This window comes from Lolium perenne, chromosome 6 (genome assembly GCF_019359855.2).
Source record: "Lolium perenne isolate Kyuss_39 chromosome 6, Kyuss_2.0, whole genome shotgun sequence".
NCBI classification, from domain to species: Eukaryota; Viridiplantae; Streptophyta; class Magnoliopsida; order Poales; family Poaceae; genus Lolium; species Lolium perenne.
In genome coordinates, this window is record NC_067249.2 from 88,301,029 (window position 1) to 88,309,945 (window position 8,917).

Below are 8,917 nucleotides of genomic sequence, written 5' to 3' on the forward strand. Positions count from 1 at the left end.
GCCCCGACTGGTGGAGCCGCTCGAGCGAGCAGCCGGCTTTGGATCGAAGAACCGCCCAATGTCTTTGTGGAGCCTGCGCACAACGACAAACCGCTCGGTCGGCTTCACACCATTTTTCCTCGTATACGGGGCCGAAGCCGTCTGCCGGCGATATCGAGCATGATGCGCCAAGGATCAAGCTCTACACGAAGCCGAAGCCAAAGAAGCTCGCGAAGATGGAGTTGACACAGTCGAAGAGGCCGTGCTTTGGCTGAGTCTAGATCTACTATCTACCGACAAAGCCTCCGACGCTATCACTGGGAAGGTCCAGCCCTTGGCATTCCGAGAAGGAGACCTAGTGCTCCGGCTGATCCAATGACGGATGACCGGACAAAGATAATGTCATCCCCATGGGAGGGTCCCTTCATCGTGAGCAAGGCAGTAGGCAATGATTCCTACTATCTCATAGATGCCCAAGAGGCTAAGAAAAACAAGCCAGACAAGGCTGACGAGGAGACTAAACGTCCCTGGAATGTCAGGTTACTCCGCCCATTTTACACATGAGAGCAGGAATGTATATATCCCTTGTATCCCTTTTATGAGTTATGAAAAAGCTTGCGCCGAGAGCGCCGTTTCCGACAAGTTTTTCGCATACTCTATTTCGTTTCGCCAATTGGCTTGAACCCTCTCACGCGGTCGGCTCAGTAACGTGATCCGGTTTCCGACAGCCGGCTTCCGATCCAGCTACAGACCGCAACCCGGCTGTCCGGCTGGCGGGAGTAAGGCCTAGGGAGCCGGCACGCGAAAAACGACTAAGGGAAAGAGTAAAAGCGAGTTGACTTGCAACTTTTCATAAAAGTGCCGGATTGCCGAATTCAGCCCGTTCGGCGAAATCTTGTCGGCCTCACCCAGCGGCCCGCTCTTGATCCGGCGACGGATCGCAAGTCGAACGTACGACCGGCAAGAGCACAGCCAAAGAGTGGGGCGGATGGGAAAAAGCGAACGAGTCGAAAGAAAGCAACTCGGCACGTAAAATGATTAACAAACACATTAAAGTGTGACATAATTAAAGGGCGATAATATTGTCTTACATATGCACCCGGCATCCCGAGGATTTAACGAATTGTCTTGGCAAAAGCAACAATTGAAAGACAGGTAGAAGCTAAGCACCGGCTGGATCAGAACCAGCCGGAGGAGCATCAGCAGGGCCGGCTGCCGGGTCATCCTCGGGCACGTCGTCCGCCTCTTCGTCCTCAGCCTCCTCCTCCTCGTCTTCAGACGGCGGATTCGGGTCCGTGATGAAGATGGACTTGTCAATGAAGTCGGCAATGGCGCAGGCGCGGGCAAGCCGAGCAGCCTTGTTCTCCGCCGGGAGCTTGTCCTCCACGTCGGCGCGCCGGAACTCCAACTGGTCGAGGCTAACCTCGTTATACCAGGAGAGCACAAAAGATAGCGCCATATCGGCTCCGGCGCGCGTGGCCGACTCCTTCCGGTCAAGAAGCGGTCGGGAGCCTGTCCGGTAGCGATGAGATTGGAGAGATCTTCGGCGGCGTCTCCGTCGGCCACGGCGATCGGATCAGCTCCTCCGCCGCCTTCCGCAGCTCCCGGCCAAGCTTGGTGACCGGCTCCACGCGGGCGGCGATGAACGCCGATAGTCGTCCATGGTGAAGCGATCGGAGCTCTGCTCCCCGGTGGCTGCCGGCGATCCTCCCGCGCCTCGCCATAGCAGTAGCTAACGCCTCCTCCTGCGCCTCGGGAAGGCCGCTGCAAAGAAGAAAAGCATGTCGAAGCCATCAAAGCCGAAATAAGGTGAAAAATGCAAATTTTCGAAGTCCTAAAGTAAGCTTTGGCGGCGGCCGGCAAGATCCGATCGCCTGACCCGAAGATGGAGATATCAAAAAAAAAAAAAAAAAAAAAAATCAAGTTTCGCCGGCCATAACCTAAGCCGGCGGCCGACGGCCGAAAGCCGGCAAAGGAGAAGGCATAAGACAAAAGACTCACCCGCCAAGCCGCGGTCGAGCGCGCTAAGTTCCCCCAACCACCGCTTGGCGGTGGTGACGGCTCGTTGGACTTGGTGGTCACCTCTTGCCGGAGCGAAAGCCGGTGCCGCTCCACCTCCTCCAACCGCTTGCTCGGACCCTCCAGCTTTTCCTCCCTGTTCCTTCTTGAGGGCGGCAAGTTCCTTGAGATGGTTAGCCTCAAGAAGGCGCAGCCGTTTCAGCTCCCCGTCGGCCACCTTCAACTTGGCGCGGCGGCTTCGGTTCGCTTCCTCGCTCGTGGCGCATTGAGCGCGGGCAACTCGGAGGTCCGACTCAAGGCTGCGGGACCCGGGCGGCCTCACTGCAAAGCGGCAAAATTGGGCCGTCGGTAAAAAAAAAAAGAAACTCACGGGAAAAGCAAGTCAAAAGAGAGAAGGCCTCACCCTTGACAGCGGCCTCCGGCTCGCGAGCCAAGCCGGCTCGCTCGATCTTGGCCTTGTGGTAGCTAGTCACCACCTTGTTGTACAAGACGGTGCGTCGCTCGTCACTGAAAGAAACAATCAGATATCCAGACGAAACCCGGACCGGCTCCAAGCGTAGGACCATGCCTCGGAGGGCTACCAGGGATAATAACAAAATTGCAAAAACAAGAAGACACCTACCTTGTCGGCATCCTCCGGCGTTGCTAGGCGGGCAAGGGCCTCGGCGGCCTTGTTCTTAAGGCTGGCCCGGTAGCCGGAGAAGACCATCTTCATGGGCGCCGCACCGGCTGTCCCTCCGGTTGAACACCTCGCAAGAATCCGCCTTGTGCCACGCAGCCTCCATGGTGCCGGCGAGCCAAGGCGGAGTCGAGGCGGACGGCACATGCGGCAGCCGGGCCCCTTGGCCACATGAAGGCCCTCGGTTGGGCCCGGCGGGCCCTCGTCCTCACGAGCGCCGGGAGTCGGCGTCCTTCGAGCGCGCCGGCTCCTCCCTCGCCGGCTCCTTCCCGGTCGGCTCCCTCCTCGTCGGCTCCGAAGGCGGAGGCGGCGCGGTCGGCGATCGGCCGGTGGGAGCCGTCGCATCCGGCGCTTGAGGCGCTCCTTCCGGAGAACTCTCCGGCACCACGACGTTGGGCGCGGGCCCGCCGACTCCGGTCGAAGGCGGCGCAGCCCCCGACTCCCAACTCCGGCCCGCAGATGGCATGCCCTGCCCGGCTCCGTGCTGCTCCACAAACGGGGCGCGGCGCGCGGAACATGTCGTCTAGGGTCGGCCGGCGCGCCGATCGACCCTGGTCTCCGCCGCCAGCGCCGCAGAAGCGCGCGAAGAAGACGCCCGCAGAAGGTGGCGTGGCCGCAGCGGCACGTTAGCGGTGGCGGCGTGCGCGCGCGTCTTGAAGGTTGCGGGGTTGGCTCCCTCCTTTGCCGCCGAAGCGGCGACGTGACGGAGGAGCTGCGAGAGCCGCCTCCTGGGTAAACTTAATCGCGGCCCTAGTTGAACAAGCAAGAAAAGATAAGTACGAGAGAGGAAGGAAAGAAAAGGAATCAAACAACAAAGGAAAAGAACTCACCCGGCTTTCTCCGGGACCTTCTTGGGCGCCGGCCGCGCTGTTTCTTGGCCCTCGCCTCCGAAGCGGCCGTAGACCCGACGCCGGCCCGCTTCCTCCCCTTCGGCGCGAAGTCGCCGTGCTCGTAGGCGGCACCGCGCGCAGAGGCACCGCCGGGATGGGCCCCGTGCCGGATTGGGCCGGCTCCGCTGCTCCTGCTCCTGCTCCTGCTCTGCTCATGCTCGAGCGAGGCGGCGGGTTATGCTCCCCACAGCCGCCACGATCTGCCTGCACCGGCAGATCGTCGTCGCCGGCTTGGTCGCCGGCTGGGTCGGCCGGGTCGATGTGATCCGGCGTCCGGACCTTCGTCGCCAAGTCGCCATCCTCGATGCCTTGGCGGGTGAAAAGCTGAAAACAACAAGATAAATATCAAGTCGGCCACGCAGCCGCAAGCCGGAAGACGGCAAAAACGTTAAACTTACCGATTCAGGCGGCTGCTCCCGGTCGTAAGGCGGCAGCCCCAAATTCCAGCTTGTCCGGCATGTTGGCCTTGGTGATGTTGTTCACTCGGTGAGCCACCCGGGACTGGAGAGCTCCACCTTCGACGTCCGTGTCGGGTCGAGCCGGCCGGACATATGGCCGATCTTGTGGACGCGCCATCGGAGCGGTATGACCCGGCGCGAGATGTAGGTGCGAGAGGAGGTCCTCGGCACTCGGCCGGCCCTCCGCGACGCACCGGCAGCCCGGAAGTCCCACGGGAGGTTCACCTCCGCGTCCGGTCCGAGGACTTGGCGTTGTAGCCCCGATTGATCCGCCGATCGGCGGAGCCGGGTTGTATTCCGGCGAGTTGAGCCGGTCGAAGGCCGGCTCTCGTTCCGCACATAAAAGAAAGACATCCGCCAATTCTTTACGAGAATCGACGGTCGGAATCCGCGGGAAGGACGTACCCATGCGAGGATAGATGGAAGCGGCGCCGCAGTCCTCGGGTGGCCTTCGGTCGTACGCGCCTTGATGTAGAAGAGCCGGCTCCAAAATTCCACGTCCGGACCTGGCCGCGTAGCCTTCCATGAAGGCCACGTAGCGGTGAGGAGGATCATGGCGTTGGCCGGCGGGTGGTGCGGCTGCGGGCGAAGTGGTCAAGGAACCGGCGGAAGAAGTTGGAAGCCGGCGGACCCAATCCGCGGTCGAGATGCGCGCCGAAGACCACGCGTTCGCCGGGCTCCGGCCGAGGCTCCTTCTCCGCGCCCGGCGCCCTGGTAATCACCCCCGCCGGGATGCGGCGGAGGCGCACGAGCCGGGCAATGTCGTCGTCCTGCATATAGGAACCCTTCCAGGAGCCGCTCGGCTGGGCCATCGAGGACGAAGAAGAAGAGGAGGTCCAGGAGAGGCGGAAGGGCGAAGAAGAGCCGCTCCTCGCCGGAGGAGATCGCGGTGGAGAAGGGCGCGCCGTCGATGCGCGTGGCCCCGTGGCGCCGGATTGGCGGGTTTGCGGCGGCAGCTCGGCGGAGGATCGTCGGGGCAACCGCTCGCTGAGGTTCGCCAGAAGAACGGAAGAGGAACGGCGTCGGAGCAGCGAAGAGCCCGAGTGAAGAGAAGGAGCGAGGCAGGAGCGCGAGGAGGAAGAAAGGGGCAAGTGCCGCCTCGATACCGCCCCCGCGGCATTTATAGCCGACCGCGGCGGGCGGTTGGCCTCCAAGTGGCCGACGTGGGCCACGTCTCCGGATTTACTACGCCGTAACTCCTCCCACGACCGCTACCGTTACCAGAAACGGCCACACCACGTCGCCCACTACCGCACCGGATCCGGAGGGACATTGATGTGACCAGACGAACCGACCGCCAGGCCAGGCGTCAGACCAGTCAAGTCGGGCGCAGGGCCCGAGGCGGCGGAGACTCCGGCGCGGACGATAAGTTCCATCCGAACCAAAATTCATCAGCAAGGCGGAGACGCCATCAGATCTTGCGAGAAAGCAAAAACTACACGTGTAAAAAGCGGCCGGCTGGGAGAAGCCGGCAGGAACGAGCCGGATGAGGGCGCAGCCGGCTGAAAGGAAATCCTCAGTCGGCCCCTCCAAGTGCCGTCAAATATATTCAAGAAGCCAGGAAAACCTGCCTAGGTCCTTCTAAACGCAGACCTTGCCGGCTTTGGGGGCTAATGTCGGGGAAGACCCGGATAGGGCAATGGACGTGGAGCGGCTGGCCATGGCCGGCTCGCGGCAAAGGCCGGCCGAGGAGCGGCCGGTGGCGCCGTGGCCGGCTGGTCCGAAGCCGGTTGGCTCTAGGTCCTAGTCGGCTGGCTGCGGCCACCAATGTCGTGGGCCGGCTTCTACAAGCCATATCCGATCGGGGTTTGTACCTCGGACCGACTCGAGGTCGGCGAGTCTTGCACTGGAAGGAACCGGGTTGGTGATCCGGGTTCCCAAAGTCCACTACGACTCCATCTTCCGTAAAGCGCGGGGCCTTTGTGGAGCAATAGTGCCACGCGCCGGACAGCCGTCGAGCTTACGACGATCCGTCTGCGGCTACGGTGGGCGACGGCGACAGGTGGACACCTCCTCTCCATACCGGCCGGCCGTGGCGGCCGGATGGGACAGGCCACGATGCCTCAACCACTCCCGACGTCACCGCCTCGGGGAAGGAGCGGAGCCGAGGCCGGCCAAGCCGACGATAAACTATAGGGTCTTATATGTAAAGTGCCGGTGCCTATATAAGCCGCACTACCCCCTCTCGTGCGGGGATCGATCATTTATTGCTTTCACCCACCTACGAGGCTGCCTGTGAGAGAGACCATCGTCTCCCTTAGCCTCTCGGGAGCAGCGGGACACGACTCTAGGAGCACCATTGTATCGTGTGATCATCATATACACTCATAGCAGGAGTAGAGGTTTTACCTCCATCGGAGGGCCTCGAACCTGGGTACGTCGCCGTGTCGCTCGTGCCCATACCCGCATCCGGATACCGCCGTGAGATCCCTCAGGAACCACTTCGATTAGCCACCCTATGGCATATGCCGTGACCATACCACGACATGCTCGTCCTTCCAAACCCCTGAAAACCAAGTTATTCCAAAGTGTCTACCATAAATACCTATGCATGGCATCTCAAACCATTTCAAGTAAATTTTCATGTGCTACCTTTAAAACCTTCAAAGTACTTCTCAATTTGTGTCGATGTTTTATAGCTCATGAGGAAGTATGTGGTGTTTTATCTTTCAACCTTGTCATTTACTCCTGACAGATTTTCACCAATGGACTAGTGGCACATCCGCTTATCCAATAATTTTGCAAAAAGAGCTGGCAGGGGGGTGCCCAGCCCCAATTAATCAACTTTCATCAATAATTCTCTTTACATGTTTTGCCCTGATTTATCAGTAAGCAACTTAATTTGCAATTAGATACTCCTCCATGGTATGTGAATGTTGGAAGGCACCCGAGGATTCGGTTAGCCATGGCTTGTGTAAGCAAAGGTTGGGGGAGTGTCATCCATAATGAAACTAAAGTACATGTGTAAACAAAAGAGAAGAGGGATGATTTACCTTGCTGGTAGAGATAACGTCCTTCATGGGAGCCGCTCTTGAAAGTCTGGTTGATGAGGTAGTTAGAGTGCCCACTACCATTCGTTGACAACAACAAACACCTCTCAAAATAATTTTGCTCCTGTTTTAAAAATGAAAAGCTCTAGCACATGTTAATCCCTGCTTTCCTCTGCGAAGGGTCAATCTTTTACTCTTTCGTTGAGTCACCATCCTTTCTTTGAGCACCGTCTTGAGAGCATAATTGTCATTCTTAGTGTAATATGCTTGTCCCAGAATATGGTTAACTGTAGTATAACTTTGATGCTTTTATCTTTGATAATCTTTACTTCTAGTTTTTCCATGAAATTCAGAGGTGCCTGGGCATTTATGTTTTGCTGTACAAATACGGGCAAGCGAGATACCACTTTATCTTATCTTTTTATGAACATTGCAATCCTCCTAATAGATATGATTCATGATGCTTACTATTAGTTTGTTGGTATCTTTTTCATGATTGACATAACTATTAGATGACTTTATTTGCATGCATCTTATTATGAATTGCCTAAGTACTCGTCCATATCATGAGAATATTTACATCATATGAACAAATGTGTTCGTCAAAGTTCTTTTATCGCACTCAGTTGTTAACTGAATTGCTTAAGGACAAGCAATAAGCTAAACTTGGGGGGAGTTGATACGTCCAAAACGTATCTACTTTCCCGAACACTTTTGCTATTGCTTTGCCTCTAATTTGTGTATTTTGGATACAACTAACACGGATTAACGCTGTTTTCAACAGAATTGCCCTGGTGTCTTATTTTTGTGCAGAAAATCGACTTTCAGAAAAATCCCCGGAAATAATTGCAATGGGCCTATTTTCACAGAAGACTTACGGAGTCAGAAGACGAGACGGAGGGGGGGCACGAGGGGTGCCCACCACATGGCGGCGCGGTGGGCCCTGGGTCGCGCCGCCCTATGGTGGCGCCGCCTCGGCCAGCCCCCGACGCTCCCCTCTGGACTACTTAAAGCACTTGACCTAAAAACGTACGGGGGTTCGACCAATTTGCCAGAAGACATCCAGAACTCCGCCGCCGTCGCGAAACTCAATCTCGGGATCAGAAACTCCGTTCTGGCACCCTGCCGGGACGGGGAATTGGAGGAGATCATCGCCATCATCACCACCAACGCCTCTCCATCAACCATCCATGTTTCCCCCATCCATGTGTGAGTAAATCCCCGCTGTAGGCTATAGGGGATGGTAGGGATTGGATGAGATTGTTCATGTGTTAGCCATAAGATTGTTAGGGCATGGTGCCTAGTATCCGTAATTGGTACTTTTATGATATTGTTGCAACTTGTTATGCTTAATGCTTGTCACTAGGTGTCGAGGGTACTCCTCGGCAATGCCCTCCGATTGGGGCTTAGGGTTGATGGAATCCTACAAGCTGACACGAGACATCGGTTCATAGACAAGCGGGGAGAGCGATTTACCCAGGTTCGGGGCCCTCGACGAGGTAAAACCCTTACGTCCTGCCTGTCTGTTCTTGATTATGAAGATAATGGGTTACAATGGGGTGCCGAATAGTTCGGCTGAGATCTCGTCGAGAGGCTAAGCGCTGCGGCGACCTAGCTCTAGACTTTTGGTGGCTAAGGCCGCTAAGATTGATTGTGTCCCTCGGCAGCCCCTCTCCTGGCCTTTATATAGGAGGCCAGGTCTCAAGAGGTCTAACAGAGTACGACTAGGTTTACAGTAGTTTTGAATCTAATCTTCCCTTGTTCGGCTGCTTCCTTGTCTTGCCCGTCAAGGAATCTTCTGATGCACCGTCCAGGTGGCCCATCTTGCCTCCAAGTGCCTTCATGGGCCTCCAACTAGACAATATAGGATAGGGCAATATCGGTTACCCGAAGGGTAATGCC